The sequence below is a fragment of the Canis lupus genome, chromosome 16 (genome assembly GCF_048164855.1).
Source record: "Canis lupus baileyi chromosome 16, mCanLup2.hap1, whole genome shotgun sequence".
NCBI classification, from domain to species: domain Eukaryota; kingdom Metazoa; phylum Chordata; class Mammalia; order Carnivora; family Canidae; genus Canis; species Canis lupus.
Window position 1 is genome coordinate 19728969 of NC_132853.1, and position 23352 is coordinate 19752320.

General features: G+C 52.9%; 1 protein-coding gene and 1 long non-coding RNA gene across 3 annotated transcripts in view; one reads left to right on the forward strand and one right to left on the reverse strand.

Annotated features, from left to right (window-relative positions):
• The window catches only part of RAB11FIP4 (RAB11 family interacting protein 4), a 117507-nt gene that overhangs the window by 55336 nt on the left and 38819 nt on the right, over nt 1-23352 (forward strand). The window lies entirely within an intron of this gene.
• Nucleotides 16715-23277, reverse strand: LOC140606261 (uncharacterized). 2 transcript variants are annotated; one of them, XR_012008612.1, is made up of 4 exons: nt 22909-23277; nt 19115-19489; nt 17579-18040; nt 16715-17102 (listed from the first exon to the last, which is right to left on the reverse strand). It is a non-coding gene; the product is annotated as an uncharacterized lncRNA (long non-coding RNA). The 2 variants fall into 2 exon arrangements; XR_012008611.1 differs by having other exon boundaries at nt 17579-19489.

The following is a 23352-nucleotide window of genomic DNA, read 5'->3' on the forward strand; positions in this document are numbered from 1 at the left end:
CTGGGCCACAACCCCACACCCCGCTCCTCCCCATCCTGCCCCCCGCCCACCCCAGTCCCCTTGCTGGTGCGGTAAGGTGGACGAGGGACCACCCTGCAGTCCCTAGGTAGACCACAGATGCCGAGGGACGGTGAGGGGACCATGAGGGCAGCAGCCCGGAGGCAGGAGGTGGGCAGGGCAGGGCCCCTTTCCGCCCCCTTTCCGCCTGTTCCAGGGCCTGGCCTTCCCCAGGAGACCACACCCCACCTGCTGCCTGGACCCTCTCGACTTGTCTTCTCCTATTTCTATGCCTGTGCCCTCCTCGCTCCCTCTTCTTCTCTATGTGCATGTCTCTTCCCGACTCTGTCCCTCTGTCTCCCTTTGTCTCTGTTTCTCTCTGACTCCACCTCTGCCCCCTTCTATCCAATCTCCCTGTCCCTCTCTCCCCGTCCCCTACTCTCCCGGCCCTCTGCTATCTCCAGTCCAGCCCAGGAGGACTTCCAGGTGGACCCGGGTCCCAGCAGGGTGGGAGAGGGACAGATGGAGTGTCAATCAAGCACAGGCACTTGACCCGTGTCATCTCTAAGCAGCCCCCCACACCACTCCGCCACTTAGACCCCTGCCTACCAGGTAGGTGCTCTTAGACCCACTTTACAGATGAGGAAGCTGAGGCTCACACAGCAGTGAAGCCACTTGCCCAGAGTCTCAGGCCATTAGGGTGCAGAGCCAGGGTTTCAGTATGCACCTAGCACACCTCAGATAGCCAGCTCTGGGCCCACTTTTCCTGAAGCTTCTCAGGTCTCTCCTCACTGCCCCTCCCCCAGCCTGGGAGAAAGGACCAGAAGGTCTCATCTGCCCTGAGGGGTTTACATGGTTTCAGAGGCAACTCATTGGGAGTACCCATGTTGCCGGAAGACTATCTTTTATCCAAATGAACAAAACTCCGTATTCCTGGGGCAGGAGTGAGGCTAGGCGGGGAGAGAGGAAGTGTAAGAATTATCCAGCCCGTTCCTCCTAGCTTCCGGAGCCTACGCATGGCGTCTGATCTGGGTGTAGAGGGGCCGAAAACCACTTTTTGGTTGGGTGCAGGAGGCTAGGGGCGCAGAGCCTCCCAGGGTGGGATGTGGCTGGGGGCATTCCCAGGTGTTCCTCAGAAAGGGGCTTCTCTGCAAGGGAGTCTGGGAAGTGCTTCCAGGAAGATGAACTGGCTTCTTGGCTGCAGGACTCCTGGGAGCCTATATTGTTGTTGTTGTTGTTGTTGTTGTTGTTGTTGTTTTAAGATTTTATTTATTTATTCATGAGAAATACAGAGAGAGAGAGAGAGAGAGAGAGAGAGGCAGAGACACAGGCAGAGGGAGAAGCAGGCTCCATGCTGGGAGCCCGACGTGGGACTCGATCCCAGGACTCCAGGGTCACGAGCCACCCAGGGATCCCTCCTGGGTGCCTTTTAAATGCTCCTGAGCACCTCTAAGACCCCAGCAGGGAGGTGCGGGCCATTTGCCAAACTTCTTTGCTCTTTGAGCCCTTCATGCATCAACATCTTTGTTACAGAAACGTGGAACTGCCTGGCTCTGTGGGTAGCCCAGGGTGTGGTGTGAAACATCTTTGTGGGGTAGCTGCCACTCGGTCCCCAGAGGAAGCAGAATGTGGCTGTGTGATAACAGCATACGGTTTGATCAGCAACTATTACACAGGGGCCGAAAAGCTTGTGGCCACATACGCAGTCCTGTGTGAATCTGGTCCCTCTATCTACCAGCCGGGGTCATTGTGCTACATGATTTCAATGGGCACTCTTCTTATCATAGTCCACGGGAATGGCGATCTGGGAGTTGTGCAGTGCACAACCTGTGCAGCTGAACGTGACAGTACTAATCCTATCTTACAACACGATTGTCTAACAGTTGCAACAGCCTCTTTGTTGACTTCCTGTCCCCTATCTGCCACCTCTGGTATCCCCTGCATCCTTCCTGTGTGTCATCTCTCCAGTCCTATCCTCCAGCTTCCTTTTCCCCTCAGCCAGCTGCCAACAGTAGTACCCTCCAGCTGTGCAGGGGCCCTAGAAGTGGAGTCCTGCCTCTGAGATGGTGGGCTGTATCATCTTGGGCAAATCACTTAACCTCTCTGGGCCAACATCCCCATCTGTAAAATGAGAATAAAATACCTGTGAGTTATTATTTCCTTTATCACTAGATTTGAGCTTCAGGAGGCCAGAAGCCATCTCTCATTCACCTCTGACCTCAGTGGCTGGCACGTATTAGTCCTGCGAATGTTTGTTGACTAAGTGAATGCTTGTCACTTTGACCAAGACCCCTCTGCAGCTTCTCCTCTCATGTTTGATTGGCTTACCCAGGATTTCCTGAACATGCCTGCCCTTCCCGGCTCTAGGCCTCTGCCTCTGCTGCCTCTCCGCGAGGACCTCCGTCTGCTCTATCTGTAACACCAGCCGTTTGAGGGACGGCTCAGCTGCCATCCGGGCCCTCTACCCCCCGCTGGGAGCAGCCGCCTCCTTCCATATCAGCCCCTCCGCCATGGCCCTGACACATACGTTTGCCTGACAGGGGGCTTATTTATGTCCCAGTGGGCTGCCTCTGTTGTCCTAGGCAGAGGAGACATTGGCTCTTCACTGGACCCTCTTGGGGTTCCCAGAGCCTGCATGGCACTGGGTACAGGGCAGGGCGTAGGACAGAAGGGCACAGAGTAGACTGGAAATTGGCGGCAGCTGTGGTGCTCTTTTTTGCTTCCCAGTGTCTCCCAGCCCTCTCAGGGGCTCTTCACGAAGGGAAGAAATCCTGGGTGGGCTGGTGGACCCTGCTTCCTCTCCAGGCACAGGCTGGGCTGGTACAGGCTGGTTTACCAACGCCTGACTTGTGGTGTGGGGGTAGAGCCTTTCAAGTTCATGTTTGGGGCCTGTTGAAAAATCAGCTTTTGGATCTGGTGGAGAAATAAGCCCAGTGGAGACATTTAAAATGCTTAACTGAGGGACCCAGCCGGTGGCAAGTGGTCAGTGTCTACTGTCCTTGGGAGGAAGCAGCCGTGCTTCACTTTGACAGCATGGACGTCAGAGTAAGCAAGACCTCAGTCTGAATCAAGGCCCCATCCTTTGGGCAAAGTCATATACTTCTCAGGGCCTCAGTTTCCTTGTCTGTGTGATGGGCAGGATCCGGGGACCCTCCTCAGGCTCATCGTGAGGATTCAAGGAGATGGAGCAGAAGCCGTTGGCATTAGGATGTGTTGGAGCCTGACAGCGAGTCAGAGCACTAGAAACATTGGTGGTTATAAATATTACTACTTCACTTCTATTTTCTGGCAAAGAACCATCCATTTCTTGGAACTTCATTTCCTCTTGCCTTCAGTGACTGGCAGGGTGGCAGGTGGCTTTCTCCCTGGGACTGTTTTTTTCACAGAAACAAAATTGCATGTGTCTGTTTTTGTTTTTTTTTTTCTTTTTTTAATCACTTCACAGGAGTTCTCACACACAACTAGTAAAGAACAACACTGCTAGGAACGCTGGCTGGCTGGGTCACACGTTGGGCCCCCAGGCCCTCCCCCACAGCCCCTCTCCCCGGACCCCCGATAGACTCCCACTGCCCGCAGCCCCATGGCTTCTCCCTGCACCCCCCGTCTGATCAATACTTTTAAGGCCATTGGCCACAGAGGAGCAGGTGAAGCAAAAAAGCACCTTCCCTGCATAGAGCCCTGGCCTTTGACTCAGATGATCCGTTGTCCACACCTCCAGCCACCCCACAGACTCCTCAGCCAGTCCCTAAAGTACACAGAAAGTAAGGACTTACCAGCAGTGGGGCAAACGCTGTTGTAAACCAAATACATGATCAAACACAGATGAACAGGTGCAGGACTGTTTATATGCTAACATCCCTGAGGACTATCAAAGAGGACACTAGGACTCAGCCAGGGAACTCTCTCTTCCCCTTGGGAGTGTACTGTGGGAACTGCTGTTAGCCACGTTCTAGATACTTCTTACTTGGAGTATGGTCCATGGATATCACTTGGGAGCTTATTAGAACTATGGCATCTGGAGCTGAAGCCAGACCTCCTGAACCCGGAACTTGCATTTCAGCAAGATCCCAGGTGACTCATCCACATGCTCAAGAGATTTTGGGCCCAGTCTTACTGGGCCTTGATGGAGGCTGCACATTGAACTCAGCTGGGAAACTTTCAAAATCACCCATGCTGGGACCCAGATTTCATCGGTCTGAAGTTTGGCCCGGACGTGGGGAGTCTGAAGAGCTCCTCTGGTGGTCTTACCTGCAGAGAGGTTTGGGAATCATGGCTCTTGGTCTTACTGCTGGCCCAGTAAGCTATTTTCTTGCTTGTGTTTGTGAGCAACGATGGGTGAGAAGAAGGGCTAAGGTTAGGGTGGCTGCTGGCAGCTCACGGATGGATGAACGTCAGAAAGGGTCAGGAGTGTCTGCTTGGAATGTGCAGGGAAGCCTTTGAGCCTTGGAACCGGCCCAGCGAGGCCCAGGGAGAGCAAGGCACTGCCCCAAGGTCCAGGAGCTGGCTGGTGGCAAAGCCAGACCCAGGATTCCACTCCCTGACATCGCAACCGCCGGCCGGTTGTCTGGGCTCTTCGAGTCGCCTCCTCCACCTCATCTTGAAAATTCCCCTTCCCAATCCTCCATGTCAGCCTTGGTCCTCACAGCAACACGGCAGCTGCGTCCTGATCAGTAGGCCGCCTCTGCTGGCTCTGCTCTTACTTTGCTGGCCGCTGGCCCAGGACTCCAGCAAACTGTCCCCGAAGCCAGTAAAGCTCAATCCACCAAAGCCAGGAGGCATTAACACGTTGTAACCGGCCGAGCTCCAGTCCATTCTGTAATCAACACCGGCCGGGAGGCAGCTCGGCTCAATGGAGAGGGAGGGATCCCGCAGGCTGGGTGTGAGCCTCAGTCCTGCCACTTGTCCGCTGTGCTGCCCCACACTGAGCCTTCGGCCTCGCTGGGCCTCTGTGGCCCGATCTGTAAACTGGGCACAGCAGCACTCCCCTGCCTCAGGCCAGGGAGCGGACTGAGTAGATGAAGAAGGTGCCAGAGCCCAGGGCAGTGCCTGGCATGTGGTGGGTGCTAGGTCAGAGATCATTGCGGTTGCAGAGGATTCAAAGCCTCATGGGACATGGGCTCCCAGCTGGACCAGGTATGGCACCCTCCCACCCTCAGCAGGACCATCTGGGTCCCCCCCACATTCCCCAGGATCAGAGGGTCCAGACAGGCAGAGGTGTACCTGCCGGGTGCACAGGCTCCGTTGTTATCCAGTTTATTTGGTGACTTTGAGGAGACCTGCTCTGTCATTAGGGGGATTCCCAGCCTTCCTGGGTTGCTTAAGCAACAGAAGTTGGCTACGCTGGCCACAGTGGGTGGCACTCTTCCCACTGCGTGGGGCCACTCATGACAGAGAGCCGTTATTGTCATGGTTATTTTTACTCCTCCCTCTGGGAGCCCCAAATCAAAGGGAAATATCAGCTCCACTGCCTCCTTACAGAGAGCAGAGAAATGGGGTGTGGGGTGAGTTGGATTTTTCTCAGCCAGCCCCCCCACACACACCCCGCCACCCTCTGCCTCATAGTTGCAGTGGCAGAGGGCGCAGCCCGTGGAGACTGTCTGGCGCAACACCTTCATCTTACAGATCAGGAAACAGAGGCCACAGTGGGTCAAGGCCTTGTCCAAGGGTGAGTCAGGGCCAGGCTGGCACCTGCTTCCCCTGCCTCCTATGACTACTGTCGCCAGGAAGGACTTGAGGGCAGCTTAGAGTCATCACCCTCAACCAGTGTTTCTGTGTGAAATGCAGATCCCTGGGCCCCAAGGACCAACTCTATATCTGGAACGGACCAGGGGATCTGACCAGAGTTCTGGTATCACAGCTGTGGACTCTCCACGTTGGTCCCAAAGCTCCAGACCTGTGCTCTCAGTGTCTCCTCTCCTCCCCTGCATCAAAACCCACCACTGGAACATCCCAGCCCCGGACAGATGGACTCCCATTAAAAGCATTGCTCATCTGACATTCACTTAACAGCAGTGGGTCCCCAGTGAAGGGGACAAGGGTGGTGTCCTGCATGGATAAGCACACGCACTCTGGATGCAGGCATCGGGGGATCAAATCCCACATCTGCCACTTCTGGCTGTGGGCCCCCTGCATGTTGCTTCACCTTTGGGATGAAGACGGTGCTGCCTCCGTCCTGAGCTCTGTGAGGACTGATAAAGCACTTAGGATGGTAGCTAGCACACAGCAGGGTCCATGTACATATTCTCTATTATTAGGTCCATTTTACAGCCTGAGAAGACTGTGTTTAGGGTAGCTGAAAGACTTTGCCGAGGTCACGCTGCCACTGTGTAGTGAGGTTGGTTGGGGCTTGTACCCTTGTCCCACTCAGTCCCTGCCTGAGTGACTAGGGCCTTCTGGCTCCTTCTGGCTCCTGGGGCCAGCCACCTAGCCCCCTGCAGCTCTGCTGATGGATTAGGGATGTGCAGGAGAGCCCCTCTCCCCCCCCCTCCCCCCCCCCCCCCCCCCCCCGCCCAGTCACTCAGGGGAGCACCCACACACTTTGGAGTTAGGATAAATTCCCAACTCCACAGTGGTGTGGAGCTGCAGCAGCTTTGCTTCCCTTTGCCCCAAAAGTCCCTAATGGGGGCAGAGGCTGCTGGGGACACTGCCACCCTCAAACTAGAAAACTCCATTCTTGTTATGCCAATGTCTCTTTGCTTTTTTTCTTAAAGATTTTATTTATTTATTTATTTGACAGAGGTAGAGCCAGAGAGCACAAGCAGGGAGAGTGGCAGAGGGGGAGGGAAAAGCAGACTCCCCACTGAGCAGGGACCCTGCCTCAGGGCTCAATTCCAGGACTCCAGGATCATGACCTGAGCCAAAGGCAGACACTTAACCGACTGAGCCACCCAGGTGCCCCTCAATGTCTGTTTATTTAAATGAAATGAAAAGCTTATTTTTATTTTCTGGAAGAAATTACACTTCTAGTCTCTGCACTTTCATCTAAGAGAATGTTTTCAGACATCAGCTCTCTAGGTCCTTGTGTTCACAAGGTCATTTCCTCATCTGTGGAAGAGAGTTGGGGCCAAGTGTCCTGAAATGGGCTGGCTGTTGGGGCTGTCTGGAAGCTGTGTTTCTTCCTGAATCCCCTCCCCCCCTTGCTCGTTCTCTCTCTGATTTGCATCTCTTCTCTGATGCTGTGGTTGTAAAGGAATTGGGAAGTGTTCCCAGCTGGGGCTGGTGTGCACCCTCCGGATGGGCTCCATACCACCTCTCATCGCCCTGAACTGAAAAATCCAGAAGGCCACGGAGCCGGCTCTGTTCTTCCTGCTGCCCCACCCCCTCCCTCTCAGTGGCCTGGGAAAGGGAGCTGCATTACCGATCTTTTCTCTTCTTCCATCCCTGCTGTGATAGAATCTGCCCTGAGTGGTCAGAGCCAGGCCAGCTCTCGGGGCCCATTCTAATGAAAGTAACTGAATGCCAGGCAGCTGAAACCAGCCCTTTGCAAAACAGCAAGGGGAGGGCCGCCCTTGAGGGCAGAGTGTGCCAGCGCTTGTTTGCCCTAGCCTGGTATTAAAGCTGGGCTGGGCCCTGGCAGCCCGGGACGGAGGGGCCCAGGAAGGGGAAGGGGACAGAGAGTAGGTTTATTCGGGGTGAGCTGGGCTGGCTCATTGCAGTTTGCATTCGGTGGCTTCAGGAGTTGGAAAGGCAAACAGTGGTAGATTTGGGTCACGAGGGGGTGGGTGGAGGAAGAGATGGTCAGATTAACCAGGATTCTGATGCCAAGTAGCTCTGGGCTCTGGACTCTGGACTTGGGACCCTTCAGATCATAGCTTTTCTTTCCCTCCGCCCCTCCTCCTTCCCCACTCTGCCCAGAACACAGAGCTATAAAGCTGCCCTTGGGCAGACACCTGTCTCCACTGACCAGGGGGCTCCTTTCCCCAGACTTAGGAGGCCTGTGGCAGAGTTGGAACACGGGCCTGCATCCAAGTACTGACTCTGAATGTCTTTGGGCAGGTTTAATCTTTTTGAGGCTCAGCTTTCTCATCTGCGAAATGGGAAGGGTAGTACATACTTGGTGGCTCCAGATTCTGTGGGGCCTGAAACTTTTACAGTGTGTAAAGTCATCTTTAAAGTAAAAAATCTCAAGGTATCTTATTTCTGCAAGTTCTATGAAACACATGACTATGTGAACACACTGCAGGGCCCCTCCTGAGCACATAAGGTCCTAGAAGTTTAGGCCATCGGTTAATCACACAAAGAGGCATTTCCAAAGGGGATGGTGATGATGTGAGAGAGCTGGGAAATAATTTTTACTTGAGATATGAGGAAAGACCTCTCTTGAGCCATTGAGCAAAAGGAAAGAATTCTTATTATTCTAATTTCTGCACGTCCATCTACAAAGCCGCCTGGCAGAGTGGCATTGCTGACCGACTACCAGGTCCAACAAGAAACCAAACATACGTTGTGTCATTTGGTCCTCTGGACGATACTGAGAAGAGGCAGTGGCGACCGGGGGGGGGGGGGGGGGGGTGGTGGTGGTGGTATGTGCGGCTCCTGTCAATGATATACATGTGTAGGGACACCAAGAGGGCTTTCCAAGTGCAGGAAGCTGACTGCTCTAGGACTCTGATGCCCCCAGGGGTCAAAAACATTTTGGTAGTAGAGGTAGTGTGACCTTTGGGAAGGTCACAGGTCACAGGAGCCTGCAAGGGCATCTCTGCCTGTATCAGCCACGTGGTGTAGTTGAAAGAGATTTAAGGCAGTCTGGTGAGGTTTGAATCCTGGCTCTCCCATTTAGTATACACGCCCACACACCCCACCCCACCCACCCCCACCCCCACCCCCACCCCCAGCTGCAGACACCAGCCCCCACCCGGCTCTCTGGTCTACCCACTTGACTCACTCCTTTTTTTTTTTTTTTAACATTTTATTTATTCATTCATAGAGACACAGAATGAGAAAGAGGCAGAGACACAGGCAGAGGGAGAAGCAGGTTCCACGCAGGGAGCCTGACGTGGGACTCGATCCCGGGTCTCCAGGATCAGGCCCTGGACTGAAGGCGGTGCTAAACCGCTGAGCCACCCAGGGCTGCCCAACTTGACTCATTCCTAAAGGGCAAAATGCTGTGTTGCTTGATACCTTGGAGGTCTGGAGGGGCTCCCAGTGAGAGGCACAAGATGCACTCAACCATTAAGACAAACGTCAGAGTTCAGAAAACAAGTAGGAAAGCAGGAGGACCCAAGTATTGGACCCAGAAAACCTAGCGGGGGTATAAGCTTTTCCTTGTGCTTCCAGACAGGCCTGACAGAAGGAGAAATGGTGATACAAAGCTCTTATAATCTAACGGAGGGAATAAATTACATAGCGGAGGGGGCTCGAGTGGGGTAGGATGGGGGCTCGCGGTTTTTTTTTTTTTTGAAGATTTTATTTATTTATTTATTCATAAGAGACACACGGAAGCAGAGACACACGCAGAGGGAGAAGCAAGCTCCATGCTGGGAACCTGATGGGGGGCTCAATCCCAGGACCCCGGGATCATGACCTGAGCCAAAGGCAGACGCCCAATTACTGAGCCGCCCAGATGCCCCTACATTTCTTAAGCATCTACTATGTGCCACCCACTCTGCGAGGTACTTGGAACCTCTTATTATGTGGTCCTCATAACATAACACACTAGTGTGGTAGACAGCCTTTATGTCCATTTCAAAGATGTGAACACCGAGGCTCAGAGAATCAAATGAACTTATGAGGACACATCCCTGAACCTGATAGGAGTTTATGGGGAAAGTTATTACAGAGGAGACAACAGACTATATAGTAGAGTTTCCCATAGACATGTTATATTTAAAATCAATTTTATTGCTTTTAAATTCTCATAGTTCTCTTAGGCCTTGAAGCAAATGTGTTGAAAGTATGTCTGCTGCAAAGGGGAGCTTTTGAGAAGTGTGCGGGACTTAATAATAATCTGCCAGAGTACAACAGCGTACAAATATGGAGGTCATGGGAACCCAGCACGTTAGAGACCTTACCCCCATTCAAGCCCCCCAAAAGAGATACTCGTGAGAAAGAGATACTCGTGAGAGAGATTCTCTTACTACCCCCAAGATCACTCAGCTGGCGAGGGGTGGAGCCTGGACTCGAAGTCAGAGAGGAGAGAGATGGCCATGCCCTCGGGCCCAAGCAGACTTTGGTAGGGAGCTGCCAAGCTGCTGGACGAAGTCTGGGGTTGACAGAAACGGCTGGCCGAGCTCTCGGTGCCAGGTGTGACAATGAAAGTCCCCACTTGTTGCTGACAAGCCCCTCACCCAGGGCTGAAGTTGGCAGCGGGCCTAGCAGGCTGGGCCAGGACTTGTGTCCAAAAGCAGGTGGCCCTGCCAGGTGGTGAGGTGCCTTGCCTGGAGCCCACAAATGCCAACTCATGAAGCAGGGAAGAGTTTGTTTACCTGGGGTCGATTCCCCAGACCTTGGCTCACTGCCATGCTGGGCCGGGGACAGGGCAAGTGGAGATATGACATGGTCCATCCTGGAGGTGCTCAGCCTTCTTGAGGAGACAGACCCACAAAGAACCACCGTGCAGTGCCACCTGTTGAATGTGTCAGCCAGCTGAGGTGCCCGGGAACGTGGTGGGAGCGGCTGGTTCTGCCCTGGGGGGGCCGGGCAGAGGCAGGGAGCTAGCAGAGCCAGACTGGGCCTTGAAAGCCGAGTTGTGGTGATCACCATGAGTGCGCCCCACGCTCTCCACCTCCAGTCCTCACGCCCAGCCCGGCACAAACTTCACTGTTGAGGCTCAGCCACACTCTCATTCCACAATCGTATATGTGGGGGGGGGGGGGGGGGGACCAGGGATCCAACAGAAAGAAAAGGTCCCGTCCCCTAAAGGACTTCTGTCCTAAGAGGAGAGTTAAGTAATGTTCATGCATACAGAGAGAAAGTGCTCCAAAGGGAATAACACAGCTTGAAGCAGAAGGATGGGGTGCTCTCAGGAGGCCTGGGGGCCAGCCTGTCGGAAGTTAAGAGACAGAGGCACGTGGGGATGAGGCAAAAAGCAGCATGACAGGGCTTGGCTGTGTGGGAGCTGGCAAGCCAACCCGTGTAGGTGACGGTGACAAAGAGGGAAGGTGTGGCCCAGGAAGGGGCCTGAGGGCACAGGACAGAAGTTTGGGGCTTATCCTGAGTCAAGGCCAGATGAGGGTTGTCAGCTGGGAAGTGACAAGACCTTGGTGTTTTTAAGAGCTCATTGGGGTGTGTGTGTAAAGACGGCCCCGGAATTGGGGCCACCAGTTAGGTGGCTGTGCATTTGTCCAGAGAAGAGGGGGTGGCAGCTTGGTTGAGGATGGTGACAGGCAGATGGTGAGAAGGTGGACGGGATGGAGCTGCCAGGAATTGCTGATGTGGGGCAGAGGGAAGAGAATCATCGAGGACTGGGCTGAGGTTCTCCCCGGAGCTCCCAGGTACTGTTGGTGCCATTTGCTGGGTAGGCGAAGAGGGGTGCCCCCTCTCCCCCCATGGAGGCTGGGGTGGAGGTGAGAGGAGTACTGAGGGAGGGAGAGAAATGCAGCAGTCCAGTTGTGGACATGTCACTTGAGATGCTACTAGGAGTTTCTGTTGAAGACATGCACACACTGTCGGGTGCGTCCAGACCCCTTCTAGGTTGGCAGCCCTCGTCCTCCCATCTGCCCTGATATTATACACCTTTCCTGGAGGCAGCCTGCACCCCAGACTGGTCCATGTGGGGATACAAGGATTTTGCCATCTTGCTTCTTTGGGGGGCCGTCCTGGCTCCAGAGTGCCTGTGGGATTGGCTGAGGCCTCCTCACATGGCATCTTGGTCCCTCTCTCCCCTCCTGCTCCCCTCACACCCTTGCAGAGCTGGTCCCTAAGACACTCCCAACAAACCTTCTCCGCAGGCAATTGGATACCACAGTTTGGAGGTCAGGTGAGTGGGCCAGGCTGGACATGGACATTTGGGGATCATTGGCGTTTGATGGGATTTAAAGCCACAAGTTAGGGAAACAAGGGGAGAGGGCTGAAGCACAGAGGGTGCAGCATTTGGGGCTGAGGAAGGGCATGGGAGCCAGCAACAGCAACTGAGTCACGACTGGCGAGCCTGGAGGAAGCCAGAAGGGTGGGCGTGCAAGAAGCTGTGCTGGGAAACTGGGTTCAGGGCTGCCTGAGAGTTCAGGTAGGATGAGGAGCCGGGGAGTGCACAGACCTGGTGGAGGAGCCGGGAGGCAGCTCTCTTCTGGTCCCTTCTGTCACACAGCTGCTCCCAGCTGGCACATGGCAGCAGTGTGGTTCAACCAGGCCCAAGGTGAGCCCAAAGCCTGGGCTCTGGGCTTCACTGGGTGCAAAAAGTGCCAGGAAAGACATTCCAGGCAGAAGGAACAGCAAAAGTGTCAAGGGTTGGTATGTTCCTCAGGTGATAAGGAGTAGTAACGATGCAAATGTGTTCTGAGCTGTTGCTGTGCCGATCCTCCTCAGGCACTGTTTCATTTATCACCCACTCCATGAGCCTCTAACGCAGACATGACTGACCCTCATTTCCCCCCCCGATTCTGTATTTGCAAAGTTGCCCACTTGCTACAGTTTATTTGTAATCCCCCAATGGACACAGCAGTGTCTTTGTGACCATTTGCACGCGTACTCAGAGTGATGAAAATGTGGGTTGGCCACGCTCGGGTCGAAGAAGACATTGCCTTCTCATTTCAGCTCAGACTGTAAACAAGCTTCCTTGTAGCAGTCTTTATAGTGCCCTGTTTTGTATTTGGGGGAGAGGTTTTTTTTTTTTTGGGTTGGTGATTACACTATTTAAAATGACCCCCACATGTGATGACATGCTGTTCGTTGTTCCCAAAGGCAAGAAAGCGGCCCTGTGCCTTTTGGAGAAAACACAGCGTTAGATGAGCTTTGTTCAGCATGCAGGACAATCCTGTCCTCCACAAGTTCATTGTTAATCAACGGCATATTTTAAAATAACGCGACTTTAAAGAAACCTGCATAAAACAAGCCTGTGCATGGCTTGGTGGATGGAATTGTCACAATCAGAGGTTCTCGGGAACTTGACCCCTGGGAGCAGCGGCTCAGCATTCACGGATTCAGCGTTCACAGGGCTACCTGCAAGTAGCGAGAATGCAAGCTGGGGAGCATGAGAAGCAAAGCTGGGGCTTGAACCTGGGTTGGCCACGCACCAGTGCACTTCAGTCTCATGAATGTAGCCTTGTGGTCTGGTGGGGATGGCAGGGGGCCTGGCCTGGAAGAAAGGTTTCTTTTTTAGGGCACCCTGGGAGCAGCCTCTCCCTCCCTTTCGTTGGCCTCCTCTGGGCCCAGGCTTCTCCAGTGTCTACCTGAACACAGCCCCTCCGCCTTCCCCGGGCTGTGGCCACAAGCTTTCGCAGGGTTGTGGTTTTCCTCTGAGTGAGAGGAACACACTGGCTCAGTGTCCTGGGGCCAGGCGTCTTTGGTTTCCCTCTGCCGAGCCCAGCCCTGCAAGGGGAGCCACAAGGGAGGTGTGTGTGCCCGAGCCCGGCTCCAGTCGTTCCGTCTGCTGCTGCGGCTGCTGTTTATTCCGGGCCCGCGCGGCCCATCCTGGGCAGGTCCAAGCGAGCTGCTGGCCCCGGGCCCTCCAGGAACTACCCCTAGGACGGGGCTGCCCACGCCCTCCCTTCTCATAGCCGGGAACCCACAGCCCTGCTTCTGTCATTTATGGGGCGGCTTGTTTTTTTGTGGGTTTTGGGTGGTTTTCATTCTAGCATCACCAAGATAATTTAGGAGATGATGGGGCTTGGAGGGGCGGGGGACTGTGTTTGTTTTTAATGTGGAATTACAAGCCCTACAGTGTTTGCCTTCCTGACCTGAAGAAAGAGGTGAAGTCGTCTTCATCCTCTGCCATCCTTGTCTAAGGGTTATTCTCCACCCAGGAGCAGGTCTGATTTCCTGAGATCAAGTACCGCCTGGCTGGAGGGTCCCTTGTGTGGGGGCCCGATGGCAGTCTGGGAGGAGGGAGGCAGAGCGCCCATGGGACGGTGAGGAGGGGCAGTGACCATGGTGGGGGCGCCCAGAGGGCCTCACGGGCCGCACCCTGCTGGGGAGCAGCTGAAGGTGGGGTGACCCAGCAGGGAATGCGGGGCTGTGGGGCCAAGGATGGAGCCTGAGCTGGACTTGAGAAGAGCTGGGTGTGGGACCGTGTCCCCCCACCTCCCCCGACACCCCGAGCCACTGTCTGGAGGCTGTCAGGACAGCCTGGGCAGCCTCTGGACCCCAGCATCTCAAGGGTAGGGCCTCTCTGGTGAGCTCACGCACCAGCACGCACATGTGTGCACACATGCCAAAGGCTGGAAGGGCAGCCCGCCGAGCACACGGCCTTCGGCGCCCATCGTGGCAGAGAGCAGAGCTGCGCTCTGGGGTCACAGAGGCCTGGACAGGCGGCCAGTAGCTCCAGGCGGGATTGCACCTTGTTCTTCTATCTCCAGGTGGCCGGCACGGTGCCTGGCCTGCAGCTTCTGCTCCGTACGTGCTGTTTGAGTAAATGAATAAACTAGCGAGTGAATGAATGGTTTCGGCCCCACTCTGGTACTTCAGGAAGTTAGCCTAGAGACCCGTGCCTCCCTTTCTTCATAGCGTCATGGTTAGGTGCGCGGTCTCTGGAGCCAGCTGCCTGGGCTGGAATCCTGACTTTTCACTTACTAGGTTTATGTCCTTGAGTCACTTCCTGGAGCCTCAGTTTCCCTGTCTATGACCTGGGGATAGTACTTGCCTCCTAGGGTTGCTGTGAGGATTGAATGAGTTAATATCATGTGAAGCACATGGAACAGAGCCTGGCACATAGTAAGTGCTATGTAGGCGTTTGCTATTAATAAAATGAAGATAGTAACATCTAGTTATTCTGTGCGGGTGTGCGCTGGGAGCCTGGTACATTGTTTTTCCAAGTGTATGCTTTGCAATGCGGAGTCCCTGGTGTTGGTAGGTGTAAAATGACAAGGGGTCTGTCCAAAGCTGGAGAGCCTGAAGGTTACAACAGAGCTGGGCAGGTTTCTCTAGTGCCAACAGGCTCTGTGACATCTCTGAGGAGGAGTGAAGAATGTCGCTGGTCCATTTGACCACAGAGCACTTTCTTGCTGTCAGGGTGGGGTAGAGACTCCACAAAACACATTTTTTGGAAGCAACAAATACCTCATCCCTCTGTCTCCCCAGAAGCCCTGGCCCATCCATCCTGCTCCTGTCATCTGGCAGCACCCTGGGGAAATGCCAGGGTGTCTTTCCCTGGGTTGGGAACTGGGGCAGGAAGCAGTGGCCAAGTCAGCAGCAGAAGGGTGCCCAGCCCTCCACCCTATACACTCAGCGGGGCAGGCAGGCATCCCACCCTCATGGGCAGGCCACTCCCCAGGGGGTATCGCAGAGGTGCATGTTGGTGAATGGCAGAGGCCTGGTGTGGGCTGCAACTCATTAAAAGAATGTCCACCTGGGACGCCTGGGTGGCTCAGGGGTTGAGCGTCTGCTTTTGGCTCAGGGCGTGATCCCAGGGTCCCAGGATCGAGTCCCACATCGGGCTCCCTGCGTGGAGCCTGCTTCTCCCTCTGCCTGTGTCTCTGCCTCTCTCTCTCTGTGTCTCCCATGAATAGATAGATAAAATCTTTAAAAATAAAAATAAAATATAATAATGTCCAGCTGGATAGTGTACACCTCCTCAACGATGATGAAGGGAGGTGTGAGGCCCTTACTTGCTCACAGACTTTCGTCATCCTGATTAATTAATTTCTGCTGCCTTCCAGACGAGTCTAGTTGCTGTCATTAAGCTGGCTGCACAGTAAGAGAGGCAGCAGGGAGATCTGGACATGGGCCAGCAGATCTGAGTGCCAGTCCTGGCTCTGCCACTCTGGCCATGTCACTCAACCCTCCTGAGCCTCGGGTTTCCTCATCTGTTATATGGGTGCAGTAACATCTATCCACAGACAGTCAGACTAAGATAAATGAGAAGAAATGAAGTGACTGGTATACAATAGACCTTCAATAATTGGTAGCCGCTCTGGTCATAAGCTGTAGGGAAATAATCTCTCTTTGTTTTCAGGGCTTGCGTGAGGGAGAGGGATGTCTCCTCAGAGCTTAGATCGGATACGTTCTGGGAAGAGGGCAACTGGATCTTGATGATGGCCTTTCTTATTTCTTTGTTTCTCTCCTTTTAAATGCCCATCTCAGGAACATCAGAAAATATTCCTGCGAATTTGTGACTAATCAGGCCATCAGCTCTCTGCCGTTTATGTGTGAGTGATCCTTACTCCCACTCAGGGCCTCCAACATACCTCAAGTGCCTCCTATGTGCCAGATTTGTTAGCAGCTGGAGTCCAAAGACACTAGGGATGTGGACCCTGCTCTCAGGAATTAGTGTGGTGGGGGGTCTGATAGGAGGCCACTCCCAACAACACAGTGTGTCCCTCACGGTTGTGTTTGAGAGATGGAGATCATGAAGCCAAGGAGTAATTTATTCTCACTGGAAGAGATAGAGAAGGTGTCACTTGGCAGGTCACACCTGATTAGGGTTTTGAAGGATAAATAGGAGTTTGTCAAGGCAAGGTACTAAAACATCATCCCCAATCTCTTCCCAGACACCCCCCTTTCTAAGGTCAGTGTGGATCCTCTGCCATTAACAAGCTTTGAGACTATGGGCAAGTCATGTTGCCTCTCAAGGCCTGTTTCCTGGATCTCTACCAGCTTTACTGCATTGTGATTTTGTGTCTATAGAGGCTTAGATGATGAGAATTTCTAAAAAGTCCTCATATTTGCAGAACACTTTCCAGAAGTCTTTGACATTTTCTTTTTCTCCAAGTTTTGGCATCAATTTTTTAAATGAAATTTATATATTAGAGAAGCCATGATCACATCTTAATTTCTCAAATATTTATATGAGTAATTTTTGTGTTGTGATACTTCTTTTCTTGTTTGACCTTTTTTTTTTAAAAAAAAGATTCTATTTGGGATCCCTGGGTGGCGCAGCGGTTTGGCGCCTGTCTTTGGCCCAGGGCGCGGTCCTGGATATCCGGGATCGAATCCCACGTCGGGCTCCCGGAGCATGGAGCCTGCTTCTCCCTCTGCCTGTGTCTCTGCCTCTCTCTCTCTCTCCCACTGTGTGCCTATCATAAATAAATAAATAAATAAAAAGTTAAAAAAAAAAAAAAAAGATTCTATTTATTTATTTGAGAGAAAGAGACAACATGAGTGAGAGGAAGGGGCAGAGGGAGAAGGAGAAGCAGATTCCCCACTAAGCACAGAACTCTCTGTGGGGCTCCACCCCAGGACCCTGAGATCATGACCTGAGCCAAAGGCAGATGCCTAACTGACTGAGCCACCCAGGCACTCCTTGACCTCTATTAATGCAGATCCCAGTCTTACAAAGTTGGTCACACTCTCCCCATTCGACTGAAGAGGAAACGGAGACTTGGCAAGGTGAATTGACGTCCCCTTTGCCAGAAAGTGGCAGAGCCAGGCCTTAACTCTAGGTCTTCTGGAAGTCTTCTAAAACTTAGTTTAGTGTTCCCTCCAGTTCCATGGACCTCTCAGACACCCCACAAGCCTAATATCCATCTTGTCGGCTGCTCATAAACAATACCTGGTGGATCCCTTGCCTTGGGCGGGCCCTGAGTCAGGTGTTGTTGCTCACACAAGTTGGAGTCAGGAGCACTGGGTGCAGAGGATGCCAGGTGCTGCCCTGAAGACATTGCTTCAGGGAAAGAGCTGGGCAGAAGGCGCCTCGAGGAACAGGAGGGAGGACCTCAAGGATTGCCAAGCGAAAGTTCTTTTAGCCAGAGAGCAGGAGGAAGTCCGGGGCAGTGAACAGGGGTGCAGCTACGTTTTCCTGAAACAAAGCCTGGTGCCTAAACCCAGGATGAAAGCAAACCCCAATCCCTAAGGTCTCTCTGATCTCTTACCCTGCTTTGGCTTTCTTCATAGCCCGGGCCATATGTATCGTTGATTCATTTATTTGTTGTCTGACTGCCCCAGGGGAATGTGAGCTCCAGGAGAACTGAGGCTTTCTTATTCATAGCTGTATCTCCAAGACCTGGAACAGAGTCTGGCACAGAGAGATCATCACTGAATATTTGTGGATGGATGGGTGGATGGATGGGTGGGTGGATGGATGAACAAGTGATGCCTTCACCTGTGGCGGCCCTGGCTCCCACCGTGGTCAGCCCCGCCTTTCGCAAAGGAGTTTCTAAACTTGCTTATCTCAGAAATACCTGGGATCTTTAAACACTGCCTACACCTGGCTCCCACCCTAGGTATTTGGATTCAATTGTGACCTAGGCTTTGACCTTTTGTACGTTCTCCAAGTGAGTTGAGTGTGCATTTTGGGAACTACTGCTTTACCACCAACTTGTAAAAGCCAGAGCCACAGGTACCTGGGCCAGGAGGAGGCAAGGAGTGTAGAGGAGGCATCTATAGGAAAGGAGAGTTATTTGCGCTCTTGAGTTTGCAGCCACCTGATGTTACCAATGGTGAAAGAAGGGGAAGTTTTTCCTCCTTGCCCTCACCCAATCCAAGTCAAAGACAACCTGGTCTGACTTCCTCCTCCCCTGCCATCTCCTCCTCCTAGATGGTCAAATGAGTCAGAGGAAACGCGGGTTTTCTCACCATTTTCCCCTCCTGTTGGGTTTGCATGAGTAAGAAAACCCATTGTTCACATGTACACAGGTTGACAAAAATAGAGCTTGGCCTCTCTGCACACTGGGCTGGGGCAAGTCAGTAACACCCAGTCCCACCCCGTCTGCAAAGTATCCAGCTAGACGTTATACGGAAAAACAGGCCTGGGGCCAAAGTCTGCAGGTGTCTTGGCCAAAGGACAGTCACCAACATCCATCTGTTTGCCAATGGAAAGGGGCTCCCATGTCCAAGACACATGCCTGGCTCCAGGATCTGCTCCTGGGCTAGCCCCAGGTTGTAGATTGGGAAGGGACCTTAGCGATGCACTGTCTAAACCACATCTTCTGGTCCCGGTGGCCCCTGGCCAGGCCCCTGCTGGAGTGAAGGGGCTTTGGGATTCAGGGCTTGCTCCTGTTGTTTCTAGATGACAGATGAGGGACAACTTTCCTTTGGGGTTGAGAGGCCTCTGCAATGCCAGGGTTTTGCCTGCTTCCTTAGTACCCACTTCTCTTTCCAAAGCCATTGCTTCTGACATCAAAGGTTGAATCTGTTCCCTGGAGTGGAAGCTGAGACTTAAAGGTGGGGCTGATGCTCTCTGATCCTATCAACGGCCATCTGAAAAGGAGGCGAGGGAACACAGGTGTCTGTGGCAGAGTCTGAGCCGGCTACATGGAGGGCTTTACCACACCAAGAACAGTAGCTGGTGCAGCTGTTTGGGCAGCAGTAAAGTCCAGTGTGTGTGATGCTGACAGTTGTGGTTGGTGACTGATGACCATCTGATCACTAGACAGAGTTCTGAGAGCCAGCCCTAATCCCGGCTCTGCCGATGACTGTGCCATGGTGAGAAGAGAAGCCATCTTCCGCCTCTGGGCTTGTTTCCCTATATGGGTAATGAGTGATTTTATTAGACTAGTGATTTGGAACTTTAAAGCCTTGTTTACATGAGATCTTATGTGGAAGTCTATATGTAAAGTGGATGGAAGTGGGGCCATTCTGGCTCACCTGGAGCACCCCTCCTTCTACAGGATCTCCGAAGAAACCTGCAGGTTCCAAGGAAGTGAATTTAGGAACCACTGGACCTAATGCTCAAATGCTTTTTTTCCAGCTGTGGTATCATTTGTGTAACTATTTCCATGTTCGTTCATTTGGCTAATGTCGATTGGCATCAGTTGCTTGGCTAATGTCAACACTGGGTAACGTTCAGGGAGCTCTTTTCCTATTGTAATTATGTCATATATATTTGATGGGTCTTCTCTGTGGCCCCAAATATGTATAAAATGTTGCCCCTGTACACCATCTGATGTTGGGCTAACTCCTGCCTGGTGACAGCAAAAGTAGACAAAGGTAGCTAGATAGCTGTGATACAGAGAGAATTTACTAGACTCTCTTCCCTCACCTGGCTCACCCAGATGAACACGTGTTTTCCACCCCCATCAGTTTCTGGAGGCTAGTAACTCCTGCTTGTCAACATTCTATCTGCTTCTGTCTGGCTTTGGCATTCAACATCCTGGGAGTACTCTCATATCAATAATGGCAGAAGAAGTTTCATGACATAAAAAGAATTAATCAGAGTGACTTGTCCTCTGAAAATTATTCTTGAGTACATTCTCTGGAAGACAGTTTCTGTTTTTAATGAGACTGTTCTTCTGAAACAGCAAGTCAGACCCCTTAAGAGACTCACAGCACCGGGTGAGCGCTATGAGGGCATCAGCGGCCCATTGCCCCCCATCCCCTGCTGTCATCGCCCTTAGTAAAGCATCCCAGCCAGAGCAGGAGCAGGCAGCCAGGAACACCACTCATATGGTACCTCCATGTGTGGTTTGGACAAATCCTAGCCTTCTCTGAGCCTCCATCTTCCCATCCATAAAATGGGGGAAGAGCACATTAGATGTTTATCCAGAGAGCCTTCCTAGCTTAAAATGGCTTGATTCTTTAACATCTAAAACACAACTATGCCAAGGAACCAGGGTAGCTAATGCAAGATCCTTCTTCTTGTCTCCAGTCCCATAGGTGGGGTTGTGCTCAGAGGCAGGACTATATTTCCCTACTAATTCTCTCCAGCCCAGCCACCATTTGAACAAAAAACACTGAATCCTGGGCTGGAGCTCTCAGTTCTACGTCCCATTTTAGAAGACAGTGAGCCTTCCTCCCCAACCCCAAATTGTCACTGCTTCCCTGAACCCTGTGGAAGATGTAGGGTCTTTCCCAAAAGTCGGGGTTCTTGGGGCATCTGGGTGGCTCAGTTGAGTGGGCATCTGACTCTTGATTTCAACTCAGGTCGTGATCTCAAGATTTTGAGATTGAGCCCCACATTGGGCTCCGTGCTGCCTGGGATTCTCTCTCCCCCTCCCTCTGCTCCTCCCCTACCACTAAAAAAATTGTCAGCGTTCCGAATCTTTCCACAAGCTGCTTCAGGTTCTAATCCTCGCCTCAGTTCTCCTCAGCCTCTTGTCATATAATTGGAAGTGGCTGCTGTTCATTGAACACGTGTTATGTGCCAGACCTGTTCTTGAGTCTTATAAGCATGGGTCCTGATTATTTGGAGCCTCACAATAATCCTGAAATACATACTATTATTATCTCCAATTTGCAGATGAGGAAACTGAGACACCGGAAATTAAACTTGCCTAGACTTATCCAACTGACCTTTTACAAGGTGGTAATGCCAAGATAGGACGCATGGCTCTGGCCCTGCAACTCATATACTGAATCACTGCATCAGACTGGGGCTCCCTCATGCTGCTGGTAATAACGAAAAGCTACTGTTTATTGAGTGCCTCCAGCACAGAAGGCATTGACCTAGATGCGTATTTTATCATTTCTCTCAAACCTCACAAATGGAAGAGGAAAGATCTTGTCGTTCCATAGAATGTTCCACAGAGGTGACACTCAGAATTAGTGAATGGCTTTGCCGTGGTAAGCTGTACAATGAGGCAGGCTTCAGACTCAGAAGTGTTCAGTGCTCACATCTTGTGACCCTCCTCTCTGTCACACCGCTTTTCGGGACAAATACCCGCAAATCCTGCTCTTTCCACCACACCTTTGGGAAAAATAGAGGGACCTCTAGCACCACTCCCTCCACAGAGCTCTTGAAAATGGTGATCAGGTTACCCCTCACGAGGACGGGGTGTGTGGGGGTGCTTGACAAGGCCTGCTTTTCTTCACTGACTTTTACCAGAACAAAGCTAGGACTTAGAAAAGTGGCGATCACCTGAGGCTTCTGCTTCCGTTGCCAGTTGTGGGTGGTCCTCTCACGTTCCCCATAGCCCTTAGGAGCAACATGAGACTCAGAGGGGAAGAGGGGAAACGGAGACAGAACCCCCTGGATTCAGCTACACCCTAAAACCTCACAGGAAGCGGCCAAGCCAAGGTCTCAGGGTGGAGCTACAAAGGCAGAGCAGGCCCAGGGCGTGTGCACCACGCCTTTGACAACTGCCTGGAATTAAGTGTACCCTCTGCCAGGGTGCACAATTCATGAGGTAGATTGTACCATTCCCATTTTACAGATGAGGACACTGAGTCTCAGAAGGCTTACATAACTCGTCCTAGGACTCAGAGTTAGCAAGGATTCAAACCCAAGTCTGTGTGATTCCGAAGCCAGTGTTCTTTATGATACACCACATTGCTTCTGCGTGTTAGGGACCGTGGGAGTGGACACAAACAAGGGTGAGAAATAGACTATGCCCCCCCCCCCCACATAGCTCTCTGAACTGCAAGGCATAAGCAGGGGGGCGAGGCCCAGCGGTGGTGGAGTTTCCACCTCACCCCCATTGCTCTAGCCTCCCCTGGCACAAAGCCTTTGCCAGGAGGCCCTCCTCTACCTAATGCCATCCTTTTTGGGGGGAACCCTGTAGATCTGAGAGCCTCAGTGAGATGCTTTGCCTCAGAGACAGGCCCCCGGTAGAGAGAGAGGCAGCTGGCAATGTATTTGCAGGAGAGATATGGGAGAGGAGGACGTTGAGCGCAAAGAGCCAGAGCGAAGGTGGCAGAAAAGTTGAAAAACCGTGTGTGTGCTTGTGTGTCTGTGTGTGTGTTGGTGCAAAGCGCCCAGCTCCCCAGAGGCCCTGCCTACGCTCAAGTGCCACCTTGTTGGTCAGTGAGAACTCAGGGAAGGCAAAGCGGCGTTCACGTTGGCCTTAGACAATTCGAAGATCAATCCCTCAGCCCCCATCCCCAGGTGCACGATGCAACATTGAATCAAAAGGAAACATCCGCATGATTTGTTGCTTCCCATGTTGGCCTTGAATCCAGGGCATCGAGAAGCGTTATTGGGAAGGGGAGGGGATACTTTCTACTTACATTACATTTACTAGGATTCAACACAGGGGTCCTTTCTTTCTTTATGTTTTTAGTTCTTGTTGCCACTTGGTTCTTTGTATTCCTGCGCTGGTTATAGACACAACTTTTGACTTAGGACGAAAAGATTGGGAAAGTTGTGGGTGGGATCCGGGATGAGAATTGATTCGGGACCCGCCACACTCAGGCTGCTGGCGGTGGTGATGCGGGTGGGCGCGGGGGCTGCGGGCCTGGCAGGTCTTCCTTCGGGTCCGCAAGCGCTGGCGGGAATCTCGCAGGCGGGGCACGGCCAGCGGCGAGAGGAGCCTGGAGCGGGCAGGCCGCGAGCTCACAGAACCGGGGGCTTCTGGAATCCGGGCCCGGGCCGCGCAAACCCGGGCGACGGTCACCCCGCGGCGCGGCGCGGGCGCGGGCTCGGGCGGGCCCAGGCGAGCCCCACCTCCCGGG